The sequence below is a fragment of the Phyllostomus hastatus genome, unplaced genomic scaffold (assembly GCF_019186645.2).
Source record: "Phyllostomus hastatus isolate PE091 unplaced genomic scaffold, TTU_PhHast_1.1 phas_contig_1, whole genome shotgun sequence".
In the NCBI taxonomy this organism is placed as follows: domain Eukaryota; kingdom Metazoa; phylum Chordata; class Mammalia; order Chiroptera; family Phyllostomidae; genus Phyllostomus; species Phyllostomus hastatus.
The window spans coordinates 4,417,774-4,430,976 of NW_025333498.1; the positions used below are offsets into that span (position 1 = coordinate 4,417,774).

Sequence of the window (13,203 nt, forward strand, 5' to 3'; positions counted from 1 at the left end):
TGTTTTCTGTATGGCTGCCCTGATTTACAATCCCATCAACAATGCACAAAGCTTCTGTTTTCTCCACATCTTCACCAACACTTGTAATTTCTTGTCTTATTTGATAATAGCCATTATGACAGTGTGAGGTGATAACTCATTGCAGTTTTGATTTGCATTTCCTTAATGATTAATGTTGTTGAGTATATTTTCATGTGTCTGTTGGCCATTTGTGTGTCTTCTTTGGAGAAATATTTATTAAGGTCCTCTGTCTATTTTTTAATTGGATTATTTTGTTTTTTGTTTATTTTTTGATATTGAGTTGTATGATTTTTGGGGGGAGGAGGAAATAATTTTTAATTTTTTTTCTTTACAAATGCACTAGAGAATTATGCAATGCTGCCAGTGTTAGATGCAATCCTGGGCCACAAATTTGCACACTGCTTTGCAACTGGTCCTGTGATGGCAGAATCTTTCATTTCACCTTTATTATTTACTATGACCCCCGCATTATCTTCAAAATAAACACACCATCTTTTCTCCGGTATGACTTTCATTGTTGAATTACTGCTGCTGGATGTACCTTCTTTCTGAGCTCTGGTCTGCCTTTTTTGATGGTAGCCATCACTGTGTCACCCACACCAGCAGCAGGAAGCCTGTTCAGTCATCCCTTGATCTGCTTCACAGAGATGATATACAGATTTTTGGCTCCTGTGTTGTAGGCACAGTTGATCACAGTTCCTACTGGAAAACCAAGGGAAATCTGGAATTTCCCACCAGAAGACTCGCCACATCCTGGCTTTGACATCTTGAATGCCAGAAAGGGATGTATATGAGTTTTATTACATATTCTAGATATTGACCCCTATCAGATATATCATCTGCAAATTTCTTCTCCCATTGAGTAGGTTGATTTTTTGTCTTGGTGGTTCCCTTTGCTGTGCAAAGGCTTTATAGTTTGATGTAGTCCCATGTGCTTAGTTTTGCTTTTGTTACCTTTGCCATAGAAATATCCAAAAAGATATTGCTAAGAGATGTATTAAAGAAACTTTACTGCCCATGTTTTCTTCTAGGATTGTTGTGGTTTCAGGTCTTACATTTAAATCTTTAATTCATTTTGAGTTTATTTTTATATATGGTATAAGAAAATGGTCTAATTTCATTTTTTGCATATATCTGTCCAGTTTTCAATGACATTTATTGAAGAAACTGTCTTTTCCCCATTGTATATTTTTGCCTCCTTTGTTGTAGATTAATTGACCATATAAGCATGAGTTTATTTCTGGCCTTTCTATTCTGTTCTTGATCTATGTATCTGTTTTTGTTTCAGTACTACACTGTTTTGATTACTATAGCTTTGTAGTATAGTTTGAAATCAGAGAGCATACCTTCAGTTTTTCTTCTTTCTCAAGGTTTCTTTGGCTATTTGGGATATTTTGTGGTTCCATATAAATTTTAGGATTATTTGTTCTGTGAAAAATACTATTGGTATAGGAATTGCATTGAATCTGTAGTTTTCTTTGGGCAATATGGACATTTTAACAACATTAATTATTTCAAGCTATTAGCACAGTATAACCGTCCATTTATTTGTGTGTTCTTCAATTTCTGTCATCAATGTCTAGTTTTCAGGTTACAGGTTTTTTATCCCCTTAGTTAAATTTACTTCTAGATATTTTATTCTTTCTGGTGCGATTGTACATGGAATTGCTTTCTTAATTTCTCTTTCTGACAGTTTGTTATTTGTTTATATAAATGCAACAGATTTCTGAATATTAATTTTGTATCCTATAATTTTATTGAATTCATTTATTAAACACTATTCAACATAGTGCTACACAACCAATGAGTTAATGAAGAAATCAAGGAGAAAGTTGAAAAACATCTTGAGACAAATTAAAATGGAAACAAAATGACTCAAAATCTTTGGGACATAGCAAAAGCAGTTCTAACAGAGAAATTCATAGTGCTACAGGCCTACCTCAAGAAACAAGTAAAATCTCAAATAAAAAATCTAAACATACACTTATAGGAACTAGAAAAAGAATAAACAAACCCCTAAGGGAGTAGAAGGAAGGAAATAATAAAGATCAGAGCACAAATAAATTAGAGACTCAAAACAGTAGGAGAAAACAAAAAGGTCAATGAAACTAAGAGCTAGTTCTTTGAAAAATAAGTGAAATAGTTAAAACATGAGCCAGGCTCACCAAAGAAAAATAAATAAATAATAAAGGGGGCCAAAATACATAAAATTGAAAATGAAGGAGGAGAAGTGACAACTGACATCAAAGAAATACAAAGCATTTTAAGAGAACACTACAAACAATTATATGCCTACAGCTTGGACAACCTTGAATAAATGGATAAATTCTTTTTTTTTTTTGGCCTTTCAACTCTTTTATATTTATCACACACACACCACCAACAGCCATCATTTTCACTTTATAAACAAGAAGTTCAAGTCAGGTAACAGACCAAGGCCTCTAAGCTCTGGTGCTAACTCTTACATACTTTCTTTCTCAGGGGAGTTGGCAGAGGAGCCCAGGCACTCATACCTTTAACTCCTAGAACCTGCAGGTTTCTAACACACAGGTAGAGGTGCCAAGAACCTACACCCAGACCAGAAGACAAAAGCACTTGTGAACATTTAATGATTTCCCGTCCATGTGGCTTCAAGCTACCAACACTCAAGCCCCACCAACACTCTTAATCTTCTCCTCAGCTCTTCTGCTGAAGAATTTGGCCTTCACAATGGCAGCTTGCTTTGGGAGCTTTCCCTTCCCCAAAACTTTGTAGTAGCCTGATCACACCACATCAATGACGGGAGCGGCTCCGGTCTTGTTTTTGGCAGCATTGACCCGCATCTGCTCACTGACCAAAGTCCACAGTTTATCCAGGTTGACAGTGGGGCAGAAGCTCTGGCTCCTCTTTAAGTGGTAGTGCCTCATACCAACTTTTCCAAAGTAACCTGGGTGATATTTGTGGAAGTTGATCCTGTGATGATGCAAGCCACCAGCATTACCTCGGCCTCCCGGGTGCTTCCTGTGCTTGCTGATGCGGCCGTGGCTATGGCTCACATGGCCCCGAAGATTCCTGGTCTTCCTAAGTCTGGATGGCATGTTGGTGGCCGAGACACAAAAGCTAAATGGATAAATTCTTAAAACTATGTGACAATCTGACAATCAGACTGATTTACTAGAAACAAAATTGAATCAGTAATCAAAAGACTTTCAACAAACAAAATCCCAGGACCAGACGTGTTCACAGGTGAATTCTACTAAGCATTCAAAGAAGCATTAATACCTGTCCTTCTTAAACTATTCCAAAAAACTGAAGAGAAGCAAAAGCTTCCAAACTCTTTCTATGAGTCCAGTATTACCCTGATACCAAAACCAAAGACACTACTAAAAAAAATTACAAGCCAATATCCTCAATGAACATAGACGTAGAAATTATCAAGAGAATATTAGCAAACCAAATTTATCAATACATTGAAAAGATCATACACCAGGACTAAGTGGGATTTAGTGCAGGAATGCAAGGATGGCTCAATATCTGCAAATCAATAAACATAATATACCACATAAACAAAATGGAGGATAAAAATCATGATACTCTTAATTGATGACACAGACACATTTGACAAAACTCAACACTCATTTATGACAAAAACTCTCAGCAAAGTGTGTATATAAGGAACATATCTCAACACAATAAAGGCCACATATGATAAACCCACAGCTAACATAAAACTCAATGGTAAAAAGCTGAAAGCTTTTTCTCTAAGATCAAGAACAAGGCAAGGATGTCCACTCTCACCACTTTTATTCAGCATAGTATTGGAAGTCCCAGCCACAGCAGTCAGACAAGAAAAAGAAATAAAGTTATCCAAACTGGAAAGAAAAAAGTAAAATTGTCACTATTTTGCAAATGGCACAATACTATTTATAGAAAACTCGAAAGATTCCACCAAAAAACTATTAGAACTAATAAATGAATTTGGCAACAGGCTTTTTTTAACCTAAATTTTGATGCCATAATTTTTTAAAAGATTGGCTCTATAAACATAATTGACATATATTTTCACTGTGACTTTTTTCACAAAAATACAATGTGTCAAGGGCACATGTTTAAGAATCAATACTCTTGGATTCCACTTTTAGCCCTGACACTAACTTGGCACATAATTTGGAGCAAATAATCTTTTGATTGAAGACTTAAATTTCTTTTCTAAATTTAGATCAGCTCCTTTTTAGGTCAGGTCCTTTTAAGGTTCATGACTCTTTAGAAGAGACATAATTTATAAATCATAAACATTACCTTTGTGGTTAATAGAAAAGAACATGAAGTACTTCAAAGCCTTACCCAATTATTTCATCTTAATCATGGTTAACAGATTTACGAATTTAGTTAGGAATAGAAATGCTTGAAGTTATCCATGAATCTTACTTACCCTTCTTATCTCAGTTGGTGGCAGCCTTAGAGTACAAAGGATACTAAGTAATTATGGTGTAATAAATTTTGCAAATGAAAATATTTTGTTTTGGTCCCTGCCAAATCCTCAGTTCCCAGAACAATGATCTTAAAATTTTCTAAAGGAGTAAACAAGATAGTGTCAAGATGGGGGAATTTATAAAACCCAATATGAAAATAGAGTAAAGGCTTTGCAGGAAGGATAATAATTGAGTCTCTAAGGGTGAACTAGAGTTTGCCAAGAGAGAAGGAGGAAAAGACATTCCAGAGGTGGAGCCAAGCGGGTTGTGGCAGAAACTGTGAGTTGTTTTCAATATCCACCCTTCTTCCCCAAGAACAGAATTCCTGGGCCTGTGAGCACTGCAATAAAGATTACATTTCACACTTCCCTTGCAGCTTAATTGAGAGGCTAGGTTTTAGCCCATCGGGTTAGGAATTCCTTTGATGGAATGTCCTTAAATAAAGGAGTGTAAGATCTTCATTTTCTTCCTTCTTCCACTGGCTGGATTACAGATATGATGGATTATAGTGATTTAGAATGTGTCATTTTAGCCACTCTGAACCACTTTCCCTAGAATTCCTTTCCTGTATGTTTCCATTTAGGACATCCTACGATAGATTATCGTGGGAGATCTCGAGAGCTGCAGCCATTTTGTAGCTCTCACACCTTGTTGTTGACCTGAGGATTCACCTCATCGATGTGAGGCAGCAGTTGCTCCATCTTCCCTGAGATTTTTCTTCAGCATCTTACTTTTGAGCCAGGTATTAGTTTAAGCTCTGTGACAATGAGATATCACTTCTGCAGGATACTCACCCTGCCAAAAGGTAGAGGCAATAAAAATTGGCATGGATTTCAATGTGTACTCATGGCACTCAAACAGCATGCTCATGGGTTTTGGCTTGTTATTGATCTCCAGCATCCTTTTCAGACTCTGCCTGCCTGTTGTACTTCAAGCTCTAGGTTCAGATATGAATACAATAGCTTTACAGAAACTGTTTCCACAATAACCAGCTCCTACAATTCAGGAACATCAAATTCTCTGTATACATATCTCCATCCTAGTAGTTCTTCTCTGATGAAACCCAGTAGTTTTGCCATAACAAATGCCTAAAAATTTGTGAGTAACCTTGAAACCAAGCGGTGGGTGAAAGCTAGAAGGATTTTGAGAAGTGTGTTAGAGAAAACCAAAATTTCTTTGAATAGACTGTTAGTGGAAATCTGAACTTTGAGAAAGCTGGTGGTAAAGATTCAAAAAGAAGTGAGGAACACAAGGAGAAAGATTATTGTTAGCAGTGGCAGAAATCTCAGCAATACTGCTGTCTTCAGTTATGTGGAGAGCAGAGGATATACCTAATAGACTTGATGATCTAGCTAAGCGGCTTTCCACACAAAGTGTTAAAGGTACAACCTGCTTATAGCAAGGTATCAAAGGAAAGAGATAAATTGAGAGCTGTTAAACTTATGATTTTGAAAATGCTCAGCCTCTTGAGACAGCAAAAGTTTTTAAAATTTAGAAATCATACCTGGCTAGTGTTTCTCTGTCAACTGGAGCATTGTAATGTACACCAAAAGGTAGTGGGTTCAATTCCTGGTTTGGCACATACCTGGATTGTGAATTTGATCTTTGTTTGGTCAGGGTACATACAGGAGGCAACCAGTCAATGTTTCTCCCATGCGTGTGTCTGTGTGTATGTGTGTGTGTGTGTCTCTCTCTCCCCTCCCTCCCTCTCTCTTTCTCTTAAAGCAATGGAAAAATGTCATCAGGTGAGGAAAAAAATAAAAGATAAAAAGAAAGAAATGATTGCGAGTAAAGTTCAAATCCAAGGCACCGCTGGGAGATAAAAATCTAAAGACAAAGCAGTGTGACTGTAAAACCTTTTGCTGAGATTTTCAAAGATCAAAAGTGGTTCCTCAGAGTACTATTCAATCACACATTCGGTCCTTTAAAAAGACTCAGAGTACGCCTCACAGATCTTCTAAAGCAAACACTAGAGCCTCCTGGTAGTTTCTTGTCCCTCAGTAGGCTCTGCAGGGGTACAAAGTAGAGAAAGGTTTTGGCAGGTGTGGCTTTTATCTAATGGAGTGAACTACAATGAAATTCACAAGAGGCCCACATATTTTTGAGAGTACTTTATCCCCTAAACAGCGATTTTCAATCTTTTTCATCTCATAGCACACATAAATTAATTACTAATATTCTAAGGCTAAACACCAAAAAAAATTTTTTTGCTGATCTGACAAAAATAGGTATAATTTAGCTGTTTTTTTAAATTATATTTTACTACTTATGCTATTGCAATTGTCCCAATTATTCTTTGCCCCCTCCACCCAGCCCCCCACTCCCTCAGGCAATCCCCACCCCATTGTTAATATCCATAGATCACACATACACGTTCTTTAGCTACTCTATTTCCTATGCCATATTGTATCATCCCTATGACTATTCTGTAACTACTAATTTGTACTTCTTAATACCTTCACCATTTTCTCCCATCCCCTTGATCCCCCTCGTATTTGGCAACCATCAGAATATTCTCTGTATCTATGATTCTGTGTCTGTTTCACTTGTTTCCTTATTTTGTTTTTTAGATTCAATTGTTAATAGACATGTATTTATTGCCATTTTATTATTCATAGTTTTGATCTTCTTAAATAAGTCTCTTTAACATTTTATATAATAATGGTTTGGTGATGATGAACTCCTTTGGCTTTTTCTTGTCTGGGAATCTCTTTATCTGCCCTACAAGTTTATATGATCATTTTGCTGGGTAGAGTAGTTTTAATTGTAGGTCCTTTTTTTTCATCACTTTGAATATTTCTTGCAAATCCCTTCTAGGCTGCAAAGTGTTTTTTGAGAAATCAGCTGATGGTATTATGGGAACTTCCTTGTAGGTAACTAACTGTTTTTCTCTTGCTGCTTTTAAGATTCCCTCTTTGTCCTTAACCTTTGGCATTTTAATTATGATGTGTCTTGGAGTGGGCCTCTTTGCAACCATCTTATTTGGGACTCTCTGTGTTTCCTGGACTTGTATGCCTATTTCCTTCACTGGGTTAGGGAAGTTTTCTGTCATTACTTTTTAAAATAGGTTTTCAATTTCTTGCTCACTCTCTTCTCTTTCTGGTACCACCATGACGTGAATGTTGGTATGCTTATAGTTGTCCCAGAGGCTCTTTACGCTATCTTCATTTTGGGGGGTTCTTTTTCCTTCTTGCTGTTCTGATTGGGTGTTTTTTTCCCCGAATTCATTATTTTAAAAAATATTTATTATATTTTTCCTATTACCATTTAGTCACCTTTTACTCACCTCCCCCCATCAAATAGCTGTCATCTGATCTCCACCTATGAGTCTGTCTCTGTTTTGCTTGCTAGTTCAATTTGTTCATTAGATGCCACATATAAGTAAAATCATATGGTATTTGTCTTTCTCTGACTGGTTTATTTCACTTAGCATAATGTTTTCCAGGTCCACCCATATTGTCACAAAGGATAAAATTTTCTTCTTTTTATGGCCTAGTAGTATTCCATTGTGTAAATGTCCCATTGTTGTTTTATCCACTCATCTATTAATGGATACTTGAGCTGCTTCCTGGGCAATTGTAAATAATGCTACAATGAACATAGGGGTACTTATGTTCTTTCAAATTAGTTTTTTTGGGTTCCTTCATATATATTCCTAGGAGTGAGATTGCTAGTCAAAAGGCAGATCCATTTTTAATGTTTTTAGGTACTTCCATACTGCTTTCCACAGTGGCTACATCAATCTGCATTACCAACAACAGTGCAAAAAAGGTTCCCCTTTCTCCATATTCTTGCCAACACTTGTTGTTTATTGATTTATTGATGGTAGCCATTCTGCCAAGTGTGAGATGGTATCTCATTGTGGTTTTACTTTGCACTTCTCTGATGATTAGTGACATTGAGCATCCTTTCATATTTCTATTGGCCATCCGTATGTACTCTTTGGAGAAGTGTTTATTCAGGTCCTTTGCCCATTTTTTTAATTGGGTGGTTTGTGTTTTTTTTGATATGGAGTTTTGTAAGTACTTTATAAATTTTGGATATTAACCCCTTATCAGATGTATTGGAGAATATGTTCTCCCATTCTGTGGGTTGTCTTTTTATTTTGTTGATGATTTCTTTTGCTGTGCAAAAACTCTTTAGTCTGATGTAGTCCCATTTGTTTATTTTTTTCTTTTGTGTCCCTTTTCTGGGAAGATATGTCCAATAAAATATTGCTACAAGCAATGTCTAAAATTTTGCTACCTATGTTTTCTTTAGAGTTTTCTGGTTTCAGGTCTAACATTTAAGTCTTTGATCCATTTTAAATTTATTCTTGTACATGGTATAAGAAGGTGGTCTAGTTTTATTTTTCTGCTCATATCTGTCCAATTTTCACAACACCATTTATTGAATAAGCTATCTTTAACCCATTGTAAGTGCTTGCTTCCTCTGTTGAATATTATTGACTATAAAGCTGTGGGTTTATTTCTGGGCTCTCTATTCTGTTCCATTGATCTATATGTCTGTTTTATGCCAGTACTGTGCTGTTTTGGTTACTACAGTCTTATAGTTTGATATTAGGTAGCATAAGTCCTCCAACTTTGGTCTTCTTTCTCAGGATTGCTATTGCTTAGTGGGGCCTTTCTTATATTTCAAATCACTGATTTGATTCTCAGCTTCATCCATTCTACTGTTGATTCCTTGCAAATTGTTCTTTATTTCAGTTAGTGTACCCTTCATTTCTGACTGGTTCTTTTTTATGCTTTCCATGCCCTTTTTTACACTGTTGAAGTTCTCTCTGAGTTCATCTGCTCTTCCCCTAAGTTCATTGAGCATCTTTATAACCAGTGCTTTGAACTCTGTATCTGAGATACTGTTTCTTTCCATTTTGTTTAGTTCTTTTTCTGGAAAATTGTTCTTTTCTTTCATTTGGGCCATGTTTCTTTGTCTCCTCATTTTGGAAGCCTCCCTGTGATTGTTTCTATATATTAGGTAGAGCTGCTATGACTCCTGGGCTTGGTATATAGTAGATGTCCTATAGGGTCCAGTAGCACAGCCTCCCTTATCACCCAAGCTGGGTATTCAAGGTGTGCCCACCATGTGGGTTGTGTACATCTTCCTCTTATAGTTGAGCCTTGATTGCTGTGGACAGGTCAATAGAATAAATTTACCCAGGCTGATCACCTTCAATGAACTGCTATGACCACTGACCACCAACCTCCAACCACTGCAGAGGATCGGCTATGCAGGGGCCCACTCCACAGAGCAGAACTCACTTCAGCAGGGCTTTGGTGCCTATTGAGTCTGCCCCTTGAGTGTGTCACTTTTGGAGTTGGTTTGGTGGTTGTCCTCCAACATGGTTTGTAGTCATCCACTGGGTATGCAGACTGTGGGGCATCCTGGGAGGTACAGACTAAGGTCATCCACCACCTTTGTTCTGTCTGAGGCCACCAGGCATAAGCTACAAAGTGATCTGAAGATGGCTGCTCTGCGTGCTAGGCTTGGAGGAGTCCAAGGGAGGACAAGCTGTGAACCAAGATCTGTTGCTGCTATTGCCAGGCTAGGGGCCACTTAGCAAGAGGTATGGGGCTTTCTGAGGCCAAATGCTGCTTGTTTAAGAGGATTTAGGAAAATCTGAAGCATGAGCCAAGACAAGACATTTGCATGGAAAAGCCTTTGGAAACAGCTTGGGTAGGCCCAAAATTTAGGTAGGGAGGAGACTCAGGGGGTCACCAGGGTGGGGCAACCTGTGTGAGCCAGGTTGATGGAATATCATACATGGCACCACCTTCCAGCTCTGTAGGGGGAGGGCTCAGAAAAGGAACATTGGCCTCTGCCAGCAGTTCTATCTGGGAGAAAGCTGTCACCTAACTCTCATCCTGATGCCAGACAATTCACTTCCTCTTCCTATGTCTCTGGTGCCTTTCAAACTGCTGCCCTGTTGCTGAAATTCAGAAGAAGTGAGTCTGAGTAATTCTGTGCATGGATATGTTAAGAGGAACAGCCTGAGTCTCTAGCAGTTTCTGTCTTACACAGCCTTACCCACCACCCTCTGGTTTTTGCAGCCAGAAGTTATGGGGACTTATCTTCCTGGCACTGGAACCCTGGGCTGGGGAGTCTGTTGTGGGGCTGGAAATCCTTGCTGTTGAGATATCCCTCCCAATTTTGATCCACTACACATGGGTGTGGGACCGGCCTGCTCTGTGTCTCTGCCTCTCCTACCAGTCTTGACTATAGAGGAAAATGCTCTTGGTTTTTTTAGAGGTGCTCAGTGAAGTATTTAGGGCAGAGACTTTCCACCTTTTTCATCTTATGGCACACATAAATTAATTACTAGAATTCTGCAGCTCACACACACAAAAATATTTTTTTTGCTTATCTGACAAAAAAAATGTATAATTTTGATTCATTCACACCAGATGGCTATTGTATTAGCTATTGTCATTTTTTTATTTTAAGACAGTTTAAGGGGAAAGAGATCAGTGCCTTTGATTAAATAGTCAGGTGTATTGGCATGCCTTAAAAATTCTTGTGACAACACCAGTGTGCCTCTTTGTTCTTGAAATGGTTGCCAGACCTCTAATCATCAGATCTGCATACTTTTCAGCCAGGACCAAGGAAAAAAAGCAAAGAAAAATAGGCACCTCCAAACTGATGTTGCCCTTCTTCCCAAAAAGGTGCCCTTCTGTGTATCTCTACCAACTACTCTGCTGATTTCTCACTGCTTAGAATTGGATCACATCACCTTACTTATATGGGAAACAAAAGGGGTTTTGCTCATGTGGTTTTTTCTTTTTAAGCTGGGAGCATTTCTGTCTCAATAAAATCAAGGTTCTGGAAGTGATAGTGAGTAAAAATCAGTCTCTACTGGGGACCACTTTTGTTTATTCTCACAGCTAACTACAACTTAGTCATCCCTATACTTGCTTTTTACCCATGAGAAATAAGAAGGAACTATGCATTTTCTCTCTCACTTTCATAATATATAAAAATTAATAGAATGTAATGGACATTAGAAGCAGATAAATAAATCATATTTTATCTGTAAAATAGAATATTATGTAGCCAGAGAAATTTGGAAAAATACATTTAATGACATATAATATTCATCTTATATTAAGTGAAAAAATGAGCTCCCAAACATAATCTTAATTCAAAAAATGTTACAAATGTATATTGTATATGTTATAAAGGTGTTTTATATACACACACACATATACATAGGAAAAATTATTGGAAGTGTACACAAAATCTTTGTTTAAAAAATTTTGTTTATTTTTAGAGAGGGGGGAAGGGAGGGAGAAAGAGAGGGGGAGAAACATCAATTGGTTTCCTCTTGCATGCACCTCAACCAGGGACTGGCCTGCAACACAGGCCTGTGCCCTCATGGGGAATCAAACGAACAACCTTTCACTCATTGGGACAATGCCCGGGCAACTGAACTACATTGGTCAGGGCCCAAATTTGCTATCTTGATAGTGAATTATCTTTAGGAGGTAGGGATAATAGGATATTTTAATTTGGGGGGAGGGGACTATTCTGTATTTTCCCCTGTTTTAATAATAAACATTACTTTTGTTTTGAGTAAGCAAATGCCTTAAACTGTATTTTAAATTTATCAGCTCCTTCAATAAGGTAATATTCTAAATAAAATCAGGCTATCTTTTTTCAGCAAACCAATATGAGGTTTTTGTGTATTTTTTAAGACTGCATTTGTTTGGTTATTTGTCACCTCGGAAAGGAGATGTGAAGGTTTGGTTCAGTCAGTCTAGGTCCATGGGAAGTATTTGAAGAAGTGTCTCTCCAGGTTGTCCTGTCATTCCTAGAGCATGGAGAGGACATTGAGGATGGACAGTGGACAAAGAAAAAACCATGGTAGCAACAAATGGCTTACAGGTCCACTGAGCAGGGCTTAAAAGCCACTGGCAAGTCTTGATTGGCTCAATAAGGACTTCTCCTTCAAAATTATCCTGGTGTCAGAAATAATATTCCCATATTGCTCATCTCTCCTAGTTGCAATCTGACCTCTTGGTTACATTCTATACTTCTCTTTGGTGTTTCCTTACTTGGTATTATTAGCAGCTTTGCATCCTATTAGAAAATTACTACATCTAAATAGCACATTGTATTCATTTATCCTGATAGCCTGAATTACAAATATCAAATATTACTATTGCTCTAGAATTGGAGAAAAACTTCTAAATCTTGGTATATTTCTTCTCTGTGCTCACCAACTGTTGAATAATGAGGTGTTTTCTTCATTCTTATTTGATCTAAGATCAACAGAACAAAAGACCTCAAAATGCACACTGTAACTATACTCTAGAGAGACATAAAAATCACTTCTCTTTTAGACTCTTTCTGTGTTAACTAGTTACATTTCAAGATATCTGTAGCATTTTCAGAAATGTTAACTATTGATAAAATATCATGTTAATCATATTTCTTAAATTCCTCAAATATATGCAGAAAAAGTAAATGCACCGATATTAATTACTTGTGCAACTTGATGTACATTTGCCGATGTGCAAGTAGGCTTTGCTGTGTAAGAACACCACAACCCAGCATCCTCATACTGCACCCTTATGATCTACATCTGCTTCATAATGCACTGGAGTGATTGTTAAAGAGTATGGCAGACTTTTCTCCCCTTCTTCTTTGCCTTACCTCCCCTGAGAATGTGAGTTGTGTACAAGGCAAAGGCTATGCCCTGGCACCCAGGTAGACAAAGAATATACCAGGATGGCTG

The 13,203-nt window shown here is 37.5% G+C and overlaps 2 pseudogenes; both read right to left on the reverse strand.

The window, feature by feature from the left end:
• Positions 1-368: 368 nt before the first annotated feature.
• Positions 369-787, reverse strand: LOC123813413 (annotated as a pseudogene).
• Positions 788-2,651: 1,864 nt separating this feature from the next.
• LOC123813571 lies at positions 2,652-3,098 on the reverse strand (annotated as a pseudogene).
• Positions 3,099-13,203: the final 10,105 nt, after the last annotated feature.